Source organism: Aquarana catesbeiana, linkage group LG04 (assembly GCF_042186555.1).
Source record: "Aquarana catesbeiana isolate 2022-GZ linkage group LG04, ASM4218655v1, whole genome shotgun sequence".
Lineage (NCBI taxonomy): Eukaryota > Metazoa > Chordata > Amphibia > Anura > Ranidae > Aquarana > Aquarana catesbeiana.
In genome coordinates, this window is record NC_133327.1 from 649,763,181 (window position 1) to 649,780,462 (window position 17,282).

Consider the following 17,282-nt stretch of genomic DNA (forward strand, 5'->3'; position numbering starts at 1 on the left):
GCTGTTCCTGATCACTAGGTACAGACGATCTCTCTCTACTCTCCTGACAGAATGGGGATCTGTTTGTTTACATTGACAGATCCCCTTTCTGGCTCTCTATGGAGCGATCGCGGGTGGCCGACGGACATCGCGGGCACTGGCTACGCACATCGGCTTCACGCTGCTGTGGCCATTAAAGGGACCGATGTTCACCTACAGCGGTTTGCACAGCCGAGCCAACCTGCCGCAGTATAACTGCAACCATAACACCTCCGCAGTGCCACAGGCTGTGGAAAGTTCACATTGGATCTCATGCAACTTGGATTCAACTTGGACTCTCCTCTTTTCCTCCCGGCTCTAGGACCTTGATTTCAAAATGAAGGTGGGGAGCCATGGCATCGGCTGGTGGTTTCTTTTTTTTTTTGGTATTTTTTTTTTTTTCTAGTAAGTGCTTGGTGAGAAGTGCAAGCATCGCCTTCTGGGGCATGCATTGTGTTTGGTTTGAAGTGCATACTTTGTGAGTTTGAAGTGCATTAGTTGTGAACAGGGCTGGTAAAAGGATTTTTGACACCCTAGGCCAGGGATATGCAATTAGCGGACCTCCAGCTGTTGCAGAAATACAACTCCCATGAGGCATAGCAAGACTCTGGCAGCCACAAGCATGACACCAAGAGGCAGAGGGATGATGGGACTCGTAGTTTTGCAACAGCTGGAGGTCCACTTATTGCATATCCCTGCCCTAGGCGAAACCTAATTTTGCCGCCCCCATTGGCTCCACCCCTTTTGCCCTGCCCATGTGACAGAAGGCGCCACTATACAGGAAGCATTGGCTCTGCTTCCTCTAGTGCTGGCTCCAGTGCTGCGCCTCACTTCTAATTACACTACCGGTCGGAGTGAGTTAACATTCTGCAGCCTGCAGAGCATGCAGATGTGGAGGAAAACCAGTAGCCGGGCACCCCTAGGCAGCAGTGAGCCCTAGGCAGCTTCCTAGTTTGCCTAGTGGTAGCACCGGCCCTGGTTGTGAACACATTTGACATTTACATTAATTCATCTTCCTGATCAAAGTTGTACAGCTGATTTGTTACTTATATGTATTTATACAGTGCTGACAGTACACACTGTGCTTTACATATATCACTTTACATTGACATCTATGGCTCCCCTCATGATGTTTATTGTATGAGGATCCTTCATATACTGGGGACAATTTAGACAGGAGCCAATTCACCTACCAGCATAACTTTGGAACGTGGGAGGAAATCAGAGTACCCGGAGAAAACACACACAAACACAGGGAGAAATGCAAACTCCATGCACATAGTGTCATGGTTGGGATTTAAACCCATGACCTACTTACTGCAAGGCAGAAGTGCTAACCACTTAGCCACTGTGCTGTCCGGTCCACTGAGTTTTATTCAATCCAAAGTCAGCGCAGCCCTCTACCAGGAAATTATAGAGCACTTCATGCTTTCCTCTGTTGACCAGCTTTATGGAGATGCTGATTTCATTTTCCAGCAGGACTTGGCACCTGTCCACACTGCCAAAAGTACCAATCCCTGGTCACATGATCATGATATCACTGCGCTTCATTGGCCAGCAAACTCGCCTGATCTAATCCCCATAGAGAATCTGTGGGGTATTGTAAAGAGGAAGATGAGAGACACCAGACCCAACAATTTACGGTGAGCTTAAAGCCACTATTAACCACTTAAGCCCCGGAAGGATTTACCCCCTTAATGACCAGGCCATTTTTTGGGATACGGCACTGCGTCGCTTAAATGACAATTGCGCAGTCATGCGACGATGTACCCAAACAAAATTGATATCCTTTTTTTTCCCACAAATAGAGCTTTCGTTGGTGGTATTTAATCACCACTACGGTTTTTATTTTTTGCGCTATAAACAAAAAAAAGTCATTTTTGAAAAAAAAACATTCTTTTAAATATTTTTGGTAAAAAAAATAACAATAAGCATATATTGATTGGTTTGCGCAAAAGTTATAGGGTCTTTTTTTTTATACTAGTAATGTCGGTGATCGGCGATTTTTAGCGGGACTGCAACATTGCGGAGGACAGATCGGAAACTTTTGACACTTTTTTGGGACCAGTGACATTATTAAGGTAAACAGAGCTAAAAATATCCCCTGATCACTGCATAAATGACATTGGCAGGGAAGGGGTTAACACTAGGGGTCGATCAAGGGGTTAAATGTGTCCTAGGGAGGTGTTTCTAACTGAGGGGGGAGGGGACTGACTGGGAGTACACAGAGATCGCTGTTCCTGATCACTATGTACAGACGATCTCTCTCTACTCTCCTGTCAGAATGGGGATCTGTTTGTTTACATTGACAGATCCCCTTTCTGGCTCTCTGTGGAGCGATCGCGGGTGGCCGACGGACATTGCGGGTGCCGGCTACGCACATCGGCTTCGTGCTGCTGTAGCCATTAAAGTGACCGATGTTCACCTACAGCGGTTTGCACAGCCGAGCCAACCTGCCGCAGTATAACTGCAACCTGGGCTTCCATAACACCTCAGCGGTGCCACAGGCTCCATGCCACGCCGCATTGATGCAGTAATTCACGTAAAGGAGCCCCGACCAAGTATTGAGTGCATATTATACTGGAGTATAGTGAAGTATGTGAAGGGGGGCAGTGCTGTGGGGGGATGTGAAGGGGGACAGTCCTCTGGTAGAGGGCTGTGCTGACTTTGGACTTGATAAAACACAGCGGACCAACACCAGTAGATGACATGGGCCCCTCAAATCATCACTGACTGTGGAAAGTTCACATTGGATCTCATGCAACTTGGATTCTATGCCTCTCCTCTCTTCCTCCCGGCTCTAGGACCTTGAGTTCAAAATGAAGGTGGGGAGCCATGGCATTGGCTGGTGTTATCTGCCTGTGGTTTCTTTTTTTTTTTTTTGGTATTTCTTTTTTTTTTAAGTAAGTGCTTGGTGAGAAGTGCAAGCATCACCCTCCGGGGCATGCATTGTGTTTGGTTTGAAGTGCATACATTGTGAGTTTGAAGTGCATTAGTTGTGAACACATTTGACATTTACATTAATTCATCTTTCCAATCAAAGTTGTACAGCTGATTTGTTACTTACATGTATTTATACAGTGCTGACAGTACACACTGTGCTTTACATATATCACTTTACATTGACATCTATGGCTCCCCTCATGATGTTTATTGTATGAGGATCCTTCATATACTGGGGACAATTTAGACAGGAGCCAATTCACCTACCGGCATATCTTTGGAATGTGGGAGGAAACCGGAGTACCCGGAGGAAACCCACGCAGACACAGGGAGAACATGCAAACTCCATGCACGTAGTGTCATGGTTGGGATTTAAACCCATGACCTACTTACTGCAAGGCGAAAGTGCTAACCACTTAGCCACTGTGCTGCCCGGTCTGCTGTGTTTTATTCAATCCAAAGTCAGCGCAGCCCTCTACCAGGAAATTATAGAGCACTTCATGCTTTCCTCTGCTGACCAGCTTTATGGAGATGCTGATTTCATTTTCCAGCAGGACTTGGCACCTGTACAAACTGCCAAAAGTACCAATACCTGGTCACATGATCATGATATCACTGCGCTTGATTGGCCAGCAAACTCGCCTGACCTAAACCCCATAGAGAATCTGTGGGGTATTGTAAAGTGGAAGATGAGAGACACCAGACCCAACAATTTCCGGTGAGCTTAAAGCCACTATTAACCACTTAAGCCCCGGAAGGGTTTAAGGGTGGTATTTGATCACCTCTACAGTTTTTATTTTTTGCGCTATAAACAAAAAAAGACCGTTAGTTTTTAAAAAAAAAACATTCTTTTACATATTTTTGGTCAAAAAAATAACAAAAAGCGTATATTGATTGGTTTGCGCAAAAGTTATAGATTTTTTTTTTTTACTAGTAATGTCGTGATTTTTTAGCGGGACTGCAACATTGCGGAGGACAGGTCGGAAACTTTTGACACTTTTTTGGGACCACTGACATTATTACGTAATCAGCGCTAAAAATATCTGTATACTTTGCTACATTTTTCACATACGATATAAATTAAGTGCCTTAAAGTTCCACTTAGGGGAACCCTCTTTATCTCTGTCTTTTTTGGGACCAGTGACATCATTACGGTAATCAGAGCTAAAAATATCCACTGATCACTGTATAAATGACATTGGCAGGGAAGGGGTTAACACTAGGGGGCGATCAAGGAGTTAAGTGTGTCCTAGGGGGGTGTTTCTAACTGTGGGGGGAGGGGACTGACTGGGAGTACACAGAGATCGCTGTTCCTGATCACTAGGTACAGACGATCTCTCTCTACTCTCCTGGCAGAACGGGGATCTGTTTGTTTACATTGACAGATCCCCGTTCTGGCTCTCTATGGACCAATCGCGGGTGGTCGACGGACATTGCGGGCTCCGGCTACGCACATCACTGCTATAGCCATTAAAGGGACCGACGTTCCCCTACACTGGTTTGTGCAGCCGAGCCAACCTGCCGCAGTATAACTGCGGCAGCTGGTTAGCAAGCGGTTAAAGCAACCTGGGCTTCCATAACACCTCCACAGTGCCACAGGCTCCATGCCACGCCATATTGATGCAGTAATTTGTGTAAAGGAGCCCCGACCAAGTATTGAGTGCATACTATACTTTACCTGGACATACATTTCAATAAGTCAACATCAGATTTCAAAATCTGAGCTTTAATCAGAGTAAGCATCTACCTGTTTACACCATACCCAGTGATATACCTCTGTGATCATGGCCTCTCCAAACCCTGCCATGCAGTTCTAGGACTCATGCATGTCTTTCCGTTCTTTATATAAACTTCACCTTGAGCTACTGAGCACTGTAAACAATAGGCTTTTTGATAAATAAATATATATATATATATATATATATATATATATATATATATATATATATATGTGTGTGTGTGTGTGTGTGTGTGTGTGTAAGGAAGCTCACAGCTCTACCTGTTAACTCAAAAAGAAAATACAAAACATTACTAAATACTATACAGGTATATCATGTTTACTTTACTAAAGCACTGTGCATTAACCATTCATTTGCAGGTTTATCCCTCTTAGGGCCCATTCGGTTCTATTTATAAATGGTTTCACCTGAGGTTCATCCAGGATTTATACATTTATTAAATTAATACAATTTTGGTAAAAGTTGGGTAAAACTTTTTTTTCTCTTGGTGTCAGGAAAATTTGTCAGAAGTGACTCATGCAGATAGAAGAAGCAGAGGAAGGGAGCAGCAGACAAAAATGACACTTAGTGCTCTTAATTGAGACAAGTACACACTATAGAGGGATATGCTCTGTTCATATTTAATGTCTGAGGTTTACAACCACTTTAAGCTTATGGTGGGCAGTTGAGGGATGATAAAAGCTCAGCCTAACTGCCAATTTTAACCATCTGTGTGAACAAGGCCTTAGTTCCAAACATAATATATTAAGAAACAAATATGTACAAAACTGCTATTCATTCCCTTTAATCTGCAAGGTTGTCATGTAATGGGATGTGACCAGTTTAGATGCAGAAATGCCAAGCAGAGTTATTATAGTCAGTGAAACAAACAGTGAACATTACATTTCTGACACAGTAAATTTCTGGCCCAGAACTTAGTATAGGACTTGTCCTCTCTTTTTCCATAAACTTATATAGCAAACCCCCTGGACCAGGTAGATGATTTCACTGAACATGTGAATAAGTTGCTGACCTTTATATTTTTAGCACCTAAGCAAACAGTTACGAATCCATGGCAGACCTCCTGCCTTGATATTGTAGAGGTTAGACACGGACTAGATTATTTTAAGGTCAATGAAAAATTAACCAGCATTGTACTGGAGTCTTTTAACAGTATTTCAAATTTGGAGAGTGAGTAAGCTATGCATAACCACAAACATTGAATGAATCTCGACAATATGTGAGTGTAAGAGAGATTAATAATTTTCTTTATTCAGTCTTTTTCACCTTTGCTCTTCTGTACTTTTTTATCCCTTTGAATGCTTTTTTTCCAAATTTAAGAAGCATTGTAACTTTGAACATTTATGGCCTTCTGATAGCCCTGTTTCTAAGCAAGATATACTCACCATGCCATGCCAAGTTCCCCAACAAGGTATACTCACCACACCATACTATGCTCCCCAGCAAGGTATACTCATGATGCCATGCCACGTTTCCAAACAAGGTATACTCGCCATGCCAAGTCACATTCCTCAACAAGGTATACTTGCCATGCAACGTTCCCCAACAAGGTATACTCGACATGCCAAGTCACATTCCTCAACAAGGTATACTCGCCATGCCACGTTCCTCAACAAGGTATACTCGCCATGCCACGTTTACCAACAAGGTATACTCACCACACCATCTTTTTGAGTCTGTTATCAACACTGGGCAAACAAAGATTGTATGGATAGCGTAGGACCCACTAATTTGGGGTACTTTGTCGCTGTAAGTGGGCTTAGCACTATATGACCGTATTTTTTTTTATATGTTCAGGTGTTTTTAACTAGCCTTGCAGGATAAATGTCATTTTTGTATGTGTGCTCTGTAATCTCTTTTTTTCTGTCTGTATGGTCTTGTGACTGCACCATCTCTTATGCATTTTTTAGGGTGTGCCCCCCAAATCTTTGTCTAGTGTATGGATTCTGACCAAATCCCTTTGGGCTGGAGCATCCCCCCCCCCCCCCATAATTGCCTCTTATTACTGTCCACCTGTGTTATAGGAGGAGTCCTTGAAATTTTCTCCCATTTAGAGGAGTGTATGCTCCCATGGTTCAGAGAAGCAGGATCTTCCATTCTATGGATAGCGTAGGGCCCACTAATTCTGGATACTTTGTCGCAGTGAGTGGGCTCAGCACTATATGACCATATAGTGTGACCAAACCCCCCTATTTTTTTTAATATGTTCAGGTGTTTTTAACTAGCCTTGCAGGATAAATGTCATTTTTGTATGTGTGCGCTGTAATCCTTTTTTTTTTTTTCCGTTATCAACACTGAGCACAGACAGGAGGCTGGACAGGTATACAGCAAGTAAAGCAACTAAAAGTAATCCCTGAGAGTACAAGTGTATCTCAAAAAAATTGAACATCATCGAAAAGTTAATTTAATTCAGTAATTTAATTCAAAAAGTGAAATTCCTATATTATATAGATTCATTACACACAGAGTGATATATTGCCAGCATTTCTTTTGTTTAATTTGGATGATTATGGCTTACAGATAGTGAAAACCCAAAATTCAGTATCCCAGAAAATTTGGATATTGTGAAAAGGTCAATATTGTAGACTCATGGTGTCACACTGTAATCAGCTAATTAACTCAAGACACCTACAAAGATTTCCTGAGCCTTTAAATGGTCTCTCAGTCTGGTTCAGTAGGTTACACAATCATGGGGAAGGATGCTGACTTGACAGTTGACCAGAAGACAATCATTGACACCCTCCACAAGTAGGGCAAGTCACAAAAGGACATTGCTAAAGAAGCTGACTTTTCACAGAGTGCTGTATCCAAGCATATTAAAGTGGCTGTAAACCCGATTCATGAAATTTGAGCTGGGCACAGATTATCTGAAGAGTTTTCTTATCTCTTTTCAAAGCACTGAGTTCCCTGGCTTTCTCCTGCTCTGTTCTTCTGTTATCAGCCTGATAACTTCTGACAAGTTTTCCAACACACAAGATAAAACCTTTTGCCCTGCCATTTGCCTATGTCATTTCTCTTTTGTACATGCTTTTAACTCCTCAATAAATCTTCTATTTTGCATCGTATTGGGAGTGTAGCCATCCTTTTTTCGTTCATGTATATATAGAATATATCAGCTAAGGGGATACCTCATCCATATAAAGATTTTTAAAGAGAATTGGACAGATTGAGCGGACTGTACCCGAAAAGGACCGACACTACATAATAATACTAAATCTGTTTATTACAAAAAATTTTTTTACAAAAGAATTACTAGGTTAAAACATGTGTTAGTACACTATAAAAACAAGAGAAATTGACCTCTTATTATTATGACTACTTATTTGATATCATAATATATCTCTATTACTACTAGGTCAAAGAGGTTGATGTTTCACTTTTATGTTTCCTCAGGACCATTATTCCCTTGACTATAGACAGAGATCCTGTACAAAAGCGAAAGGAGGGGGAAAAAAATCACATTATGATCAGATGAAAAGTGCAGCATAACATTTTATCAATATAATCCCCATATACATATATTGGGATACAATGTGCAAGGAGTGCCACTTACAGATGGAAAAATGCCCTCATAGAGGTGGCGTGTCTAGTGTCATCTGGAAGCAGTTCACAGACTATGTCTTCTAAATGTGGATAAACCAACAGACGCAATTGATGAAATGGTCCTATTCAGAAAAAAATGTATTAATAGAAGGTAGGGGATAGTTGGGCATCCAAACGGATGCAAAAAGATGCTAGTATCAATCAATGACTTTAATGATGTAATACTTACTGGCTATCGGCCCCAAAAAGAGAAGATAAAGAGAGAAGAGTCAGCCACCAATTCTCAATATTCCTACTTGCTAGTGTCACAACATGAGCCCTAAAGAATCTTATTATAAAGCATAATCAATACTCCAAATACAGAATCCATTATCCTAATATTCCTATCAAACAGAATTAAATAAAATAATAAATACCTCTGTGATATTGGAGGTGATAATCGATGATGGTATTGAGCTCAAGGACTTGTTATCTCTTTACCAGAATATTCTGTTTAGTGGAATCTAGGCACAATAGCAAGATAATAAGAAAAGGCCTAATCACTTAGCCATCATACAAATACAAATGAGGAGACTATCCCAGTAAAAATAAAAACCAACTGCAAACTCACCAACAGACCAATATCCAAGGGGTTCAGAAAAGCGTTTGACATTTTCTGAACCGACTTTGGGGCCCCGTATCTCAGGGTCACTTGGTGCTAGGATCCCCAAATTTGGTGTGCAAACCCAGTGGACCTGGTACCATAACATATCCAAAGCTGGAGTTCCTATCACCAAGTGACCCCGAGATACAGGGCCCCAAAATAGGTTCAGAAAATGTAATTCTCTGTTGCAGAAAAGTGCTTGACATTTTCTGAACCGATTTTTGGGGCCCTGTATCTCGGGGCCACTTTGTTCTAGAAATCCCAGCTTTGGATATTTTATGGTGCTAGTTCGCATTGCGCGTGTGTGTATAAAAGTTCATTACCTAATATAGCCTGAGGTAGGAGCACGCATGCTCCAAACGCGAAGCACCGCCCGCTGACCCGACTCGGAAGTGACGTTTGTCCATGTACGCTGCTGATCACAGTCCCAACCATGCGGAAGCACCGTGCACCAGCAGTGTGGCCAGAGGAACAACCACATCGTGGACACACGTCCACACCAGTGACGCCGGACCTTCCCCTTCACCTGGTAGTCGGAGCTGATCATTCCTTATTACATGCCTGCTATTACTACACCCTTGTGAGCGTATTCTAAGATTTCTTTTATTTTTATTAAAGATTCTCACTTACTGCACTTAGAGGGCGCCGTTCTTTGTCCTTTTCTATATTTCAGAGTTTTTGCCTTCTAAACTTCAGAACTGGCAGCCTTCTGTGGACAGTTACTTATTTATCCTTACATGGACTAATTCCCTAAAGAACTCATTTATTCTCCCATTTTCCTTCTCTAATCCCTTCTATTCAGAGTGTGTCACATTACCCAATTGTGTATATGTCCTCGTCATGTCCCCGCTGTGGAAACATGGAAGCTTCTTTTCTACATATGATTTGGTCATGCCCCCTTTTGCAGGAGTTTTGGGAGAAGGCCCTTGTGGATATTAATTAGGCTGCAGGAACTACCCTTGCATTAACCCCTGAGGTCACATTGCTGAATATAATCGCAGACCCCACTGAGCGGAAATGTACCAAACTATTCATAATATACGCTACATACTATGCCCGTAGAGAGATTTTGCTGAAATGGAAGGCTACACTGCCACTCTCCGTTGTCTCCTGGAAAAATACCCTGAATAATGTCCTACCTTTGTATAGAATTAGGTACATTAATAGGAACTGTCCGAGTAAATTTGACAAGATCTGGTCCTCCTGGATAGGCTCTTGGGGCTCCCTGCAAATAGTGATTTCTCCACCTAGCCCAGAGGTGGACCCATAGAATTGAACATGCTACTTGACAGGGTCTCCCCGGTATGATTACGGTTCCCCTCCCTCTCCCGCTCCACTTACTTCCCCTCCCCTTTTTAGTGATCTCCTCCTTGATCCTCTGGTCCCCCCCCCTCCGTACTATCACCTTGCCTCTTCCCTCTCCTATCCTCCATTCCCTTGCCCCCCCCCCCTTTTCCATACGAGACCCTCCTATGTCTGTCCAGGACCCACTGGTTCAGGTGATGATGTGATCCTGGCCTTTGTCAGAAGCTCCAAATAAGTAGTCTATTCTGTTAGTTGTATATGAATGGTCTCCCCTTGTACAGTTTTCTCTGTGTTGTGAACATGTGTACCTGCACGTTATGTATGCCATGTAACCATTTTCTGTTACTAACATGTGATTACTTTAATAAAAGTTCTTTCAATTGTAAAAAAAAAAAAAGAGATCTGCTAAACATCAATACCATCTGACAGTTGTTAGTCGCCGTTTGTAATCCTCAATGACCCATTTATATGCTAATGCGCATGCGCATACTCCTAATCACTTGTTTTAATGCTACTGCGCATGCGCATACTTTTGGTTCCGATTATGCCGCCAAAGACGATCAGCGCATGCGCAGGACTATTCGGCGCAGCTCTTTGGCGCCATATGGGTATGTTTTGATGTTCTCCACCAGGTATTAGCTCCTCTCTCCCCCCCCTTTCCAACTGAAACAGATCATCTAATTAAGTGGCCACTTTGGGCGCCAAAGCCAGCCTTTATTAAGGCTGGTTTATGATGGGGCAGCAATGGACGCTGCTGTACTGTCTAGTGGAAGTAGAGTGAGGTGAGTGTCAGTGATCTGGTTCTAATAATGGAGACTCTATATATTTTGAATGAGGTTTTTACTATAGCTTATCGGTTGTATCTATATGCATAACTTATAGACTATCTGGCTGAATGGTCTGATTTAGATGTGAAGGGGACTGGTGGCCATATGATATATCTATGTCTACCTGAACCCCTTGGATACTGGTCTGTTGGTGAGTTTGCACTTGGTTTTTATTTTTACTGGGATAGTCTCCTCATTTGTATTTGCATGACGGCTAAGTGATTAGGCCTTTTCTTAATATCTTGCTATTGTTCCTAGATTCCACTAAGCAGAATATTCCGGTAAAGAGATATCAAGTCCTTGAGCTCAATACCATCATTGATTATCACCTCCAATATCCAAGAGGTATTTATTATTTTGTTTGATTCTGTTTGATGGGAATATTAGGATAATGGATTCTGTATTTAGAGTATTGATTATGCTTTATAATCAGATTCTTTAGGGCTCATGTTGCCAGTAAGAATATTGAGAACTGGTGGCTGACTCTTCTCTCTTTATCTTCTCTTTTGGGGTCCAATACCCAGTAAGTATTACATCATTAAAGTCAGTGATTGATACTAGCATCTTTTTGCATCCGTTTGGATGCCCAACTATCTCCTACCTAACAATTTTTTTTTTCTGAATAGGACCATTTGGTCAATTGCGTCTGTTGGTTTATCCACATATAGAAGACATAATCTGTGAACCGCTTCCAGATGACACTAGGCACGCCACCTCTATGAGGGAGTTTTTCCATCTGTAATTGACACTCCTTGCACATTGTATCCCAATATATGAATATGGGGATTATATCGATAACATGTTATGCTGCACTTTTCATCTGATCATAATGTGATTTTTTTCCCCTCCTTTCTCTTTTGTACAGGATCTCTGTCTATAGTGAAGGGAATAAAGGTCCTGAGGAAGCATAAAAGCGAAACGTCGACCTCTTTGACCTAGTAGTAACAGAGATCTATTATGATATCAAATAAGTAGTCATAATAATGAGAGCTCAATTTTTCTTGTTTTTTTTTAGTGTACTAACACATGTTTTAACCTAATAATTATTTTGTAAAAAAACATTTTGTAATAACGAGATTTAGTATTATTATGTAGTGTTGGTCCTTTTCTGGTACCGGTAAAGTCCGCTCAATCTGTCCAATTCTCTTTAAGAACCTTTTTTTCGTTCACACAAGCCTGAAATTTGTGTCGTGGGAGGTTGCTATAAATGGATTAGCACAGAGCTTGACTTGTCAGAGTAGAGCTACGCACATTCCTTCCTTCCTTTGCCAATGTGGAAGTAGAGTGTGTGCCTTTCCTCCAATCATCTGTCTTGGCTGCATGCAATCGACTTCACACTCAGTGCTGAACAGGAAGAGAACAATCTGTAACAAGATGTGCACTTTCTAAAGGATATATACAGCTGAAGACAGCAGAGATCAAGGTCCCAGAGTCTAGAGGAAGAGTGGAGAGGCACAGAATCCAACTTGCATGAGGTAAAGTGTAAAGTCTCCACAGTCAGTGATGATTTGGGGAGCCATGTCATCTGCTGGTGTTGGTCCACTATGTTCTATCAATTCCAAAGTCAGTGCAGCCCTCTACCAGGAAATTCTAGAGCACTTCATGCTTCCCTCTGCTGACCAGCTTTAAGGAGATGCTGATTTAATTTTCCAGCAGGACTTGACACCTGCCCACACTGCCAAAAGTACCAATACCTGGTTTAATGATCATGGTATCACTGTGCGTGATTGGCCAGAAAACTCGCCTGACCTAAACCCTTAGAGAATCTGTTGTGTATTGTCAAGAGGAAGATAAGAGACACCAGACCCACCAATGCAGACAAGCTGAAGGTCGTTGTCAAAGCAACCTGGGCTTCCATAACACCTCAGCAGTGCCATAGGCTGATCACCTCCATGCCACCCCGCATTGATGCAGTAATTCATACTAAATGAGCCCTGACCAAGTATTAAGTGCATACTATACTGCACATGGACATACTTTTCATTTTTTTTATTGGTCTTATGTAATATTCGAACTTTTAAAGATACTAAATTTTGTGTTTTTACTAGGGATGCAAAGAAATTTCGGCCGCCGAAACATATCGGCCGAAAATGGGCCTTTCGGCAAAAAGCCGAAAGAGAATTTTTGCCGATACCGAATGGGGCGGGCCCTGGGTGGGGGCGGGGCTCCGCCCCTGCCCCTGGTGCCGCCTATCAGGGGGGCTTCCTATATCGTAGAAGAGAGGAGAGCCGCCGCCTGCTTGATTACAGTGCCGGTAACATCACAGCTTTCATTTCAATAGCTGTGTGTTCCCCGCTGCGCGCCGTCACATACAGCCCCTCCCCCTTGTCTGGGCACTTTGATAGACAGATCACCCGTCCAATGGGTGGCGGCAGCTCTCCTCTCCCTTCACTGGCTGCAATGGGGACACAGGCTGCACTACTGGGGACACAGGCTGCAATGGGGACATAGGCTGCACCACTGGGGACATTGGCTGCAATGGGGACACAGGCTACACTACTGGGGACATTGGCTGCAATGAGGACACAGGATGCACTACTGGGGACACTGGCTGCAATGGGGGCACTGGCTGCACTACTGGGGACAATGGCTGCAATGGGGACACTGGCTGCACTACTGGGGACACTGGCTGCACTACTGGGGACACTGGCTGCAATGTGGACACTGGCTGCACTACTGGGAACACTGGCTGCACTACTTCGGACACTGGCTGCACTACCGGGGACACTGGCTGCACTACTGGGGACACTGGCTGCACTACTGGGGACACTGGCTGGCTGCATCTGACGGGCACTGGTGAGGCTGCATTGATCTCTTGCATCATGTCCGCAGTCTCTGACCATCTCCTGTACCATGTCCGCAGTCTCTGATCATCTCCTGTACCATGTCCGCAGTCTCTGACCATCTCCTGTATTATGTCTGCAGTCTCTGACCATCTCCTGTACCATGTCTGCAGTCTCTGACCATCTCCAGTACCATGTCTACAGTCTCTGACCATCTCCTGTACCATGTCTGCAGTCTCTGACCATCTCTTGTATCAAGTCCTCAGTCTCTGACCATCTCCTGTACCATCTCTGCAGTCTTTGATCATCTCCTGTACCATCTCTGCAGTCTCTGATCATCTCGTGTACCATCTCTGCAGTCTCTGATCATCTCCTGTACCATCTCTGCAGTCTCTGACCATCTCCTGTACCATGTCCCCAGTCTCTGACCATCTCCTGTATAAAAATATTTTTAAAAACAGTCACTTTCGGTATCGGTGTTGTTTCGGTATCGGTTTCGGTTTTCGGGACAAGGAAGATTTATTTTCGGTATCGAAAAAAAAAAAAACATTTGGTGCATCCCTAGTTTTTACTAGCTGTAAGCCATAATTATCAAAATTAAAAGAAATGCTTAAAATATATCACTCTGTGTGTAATGAATCCATATAATATATGAGTTACACTTTTTGAAATTCATTACTGAAATAAATTAACTTTTTAATGATATTCTCATTTTTTCAGATGCACCTGTATATGTGCATATTATCAAAAATGCCTACTGGTGACTGGTTCTCATTACGTTTCCATGTTCAGGTAATATTTAGCAGAAATGGACAGTTGGTTATTTTGCATACAGCCTTGACACACAAGAAATATAAAACACTGATTTCTAATGTTTTCATGGTGATCTTATAAACCAAAACAATGCAAAAAGATATATAACGTAATGTTATCTAACTTTTCTTACTGTAAACTGTGACTTTGTTTTTTTCTAAAACATGTAAAATATCAATAAAGATTTATTGAAAGTCAAACAAAGGGCATCATGCTCAATCATAGGCCTTCCATCTTTAGGGCACTTTCACACAGGGGCGGGGGGACGTCGGTGCTTTATAGGCATGTGCATTTCGTTTCGTTCCGAATCGAAATTCGGACGAATTTTTCATTATTCAAAATGACAAAAGTAAAGAATTTAAACGAATCCGAAAAAAAACGAACGAATTCGAATCGAATTCGAAAACATATTCGAATCGAAATCGAAAACATATTCGAATCGAATTCGAAAACATATTCGAATCGAATTCGAAAACATATTTGAATCGAATTCAAAAACATATTCGAAAACATATTCGAATCGAATTCGAAAACATATTCGAAAACATATTCGAATCGAATTCGAAAACATAATCAAATTAAAAAAAAATAGAAAATGTTTTTCTAAAAAAAAACAATAAGGTAGAATATAAAATAATAAAGCAATAGAATATGTATATATATATATATATATATATATATATATATATATATATATATATATATATATATTTTTTTTTTTTTTTATTATTCTCTTCTATTGTTTTTTTATGCTTTTCTTTTCTATTATTTTATATTCTATAATAGTATTTTCAATTCAAATTCATTCTATACGAAATTCGAATTTCGGAACATGGCTTCTGAAGTTTGAATTTCGCATAGAATGAATTCGAATTTGAATAGAAAAGATTAGAACAGAAAATAATAGAAAAGTATAGACTATAAAAACAATAGAACAGAATAGAAGAAAATATAATATATATATTATATTATCTTCTATTCTGTTCTATTGTTTTTCTAGTCTGTTCTTTTCTATTATTTTCTATTCTATTCTAATCTTTTACATTCAAACTTGATTTCAGTCTATATGAAATTCGAATTTTGGAAGATGTTATATATATATATATATATATATATATATATATATATATATATATATATATATATATATAATTTTCTATTCTGTTTCATTGTTTTTCTATGCTATTCTTTTCTATTCTATTCTAAACTTTTCTATTCAAATTTGAATTCATTCTATACGAAATTCGAATTTCGGAAGATGGCTTCTGAAAGTGGAATTTCGTATAGAATGAATTCGAATTTGAATAGAAAAGATTAGAATAGAAAATAATAGACTAGACAAACAATAGAACAGAACAGAATAAAATATAATATATATAATTTATTCTATTCTGTTCTATTGTTTTTCTAGTCTCTTCTCTTCTACTCTATTCTAATCTTTTCTATTCAAATTCGAATTCATATTATAAGAAATTCAAATTTCGGAAGATGGTTTTATATATATATAAAACCATCTTCCGAAATTTGAATTTCTTATAAAATGAATTCGAATTTGAACAGAAAAGATTAGAACAGAGTAGAAGAGAAAAGACTAGAAAAACAATAGAACAGAATACAAAAAATTATATATATTATATTTTATTCTGTTCTATTGTTTGTCTAGTCTATTATTTTCTATTCTAATCTTTTCTATTCAAATTCGAATTCATTCTATACGAAATTCAAACTTCAGAAGCCATGTTCCGAAATTCGAATTTCGTATAGAATGAATTTGAATTGAAAAGACTATTATAGAATATAAAATAATAGAAAAGAAAAGCATAAAAAAACAATAGAAGAGAATAATACAAAAAAATTACCGTATTTATCGGCGTATAACACGCACCGCAAGTTTAGGAGGGAATTTTAAGGAAAAAAAAACTCTTAGGAGGGAAGTTTAAGGGAAAAAAAACTTACATTTAAATGCCCATCATTGCAGCCTTCTCAGTGCAGCCTTGCCCCAGTGCAGCCATGTCAGTGCAGCCTTGTCAGTGCAGCCTTGTCAGTGCAGCCTTCCCAGTGTCCATTGCAGCCTTATCCCAGTGCAGCCTTGCCCCAGTGCAGCCTTGCAGCTCGCAGTTTGAAAATCCTGTGATCCCCTGCGATCCTGAGCTTCAAAATCGCCGACCGCGATTTGAAAATGGTGCCGCCGGCGCCAAAATACACAGAGCCGGTCCTCGGCTCTTCTCGGCGGCTCTCGTTCACTTTCGGCTCCACTCGTAGTCCCGTCCGGGATGGGCGTGACTGTGAGCGGAGCTATCCGAACCTAGCCGAGTACACTCGGCTAGGTTCGGGTGGCGCTCGATTGAAGCCGAAAGTGGCTGAGAAGAGCCGAGGACCGGCTCTGTGTATTTCGGCGCCATTTTCAAATCGCGGTCGGCGATTTTGAAGATCTGTCAGCTCAGGATCGCAAGGGATCGGCGTATAACACGCACCCATAATTTTCCCCTGATTTTAAGGGGAAAAAAGTGCGTGTTATATGCTGATAAATACGGTATATATATTTATATATATTTTTTTTATTTTTATTTTTTTTCTATGCTGGTCTATTATTTTTCTATTCTTTTCTATTCTTTTCTATTTTATTCTAATCTTTTCTATTTGAATGCGAAATCATTCTATACGAAAT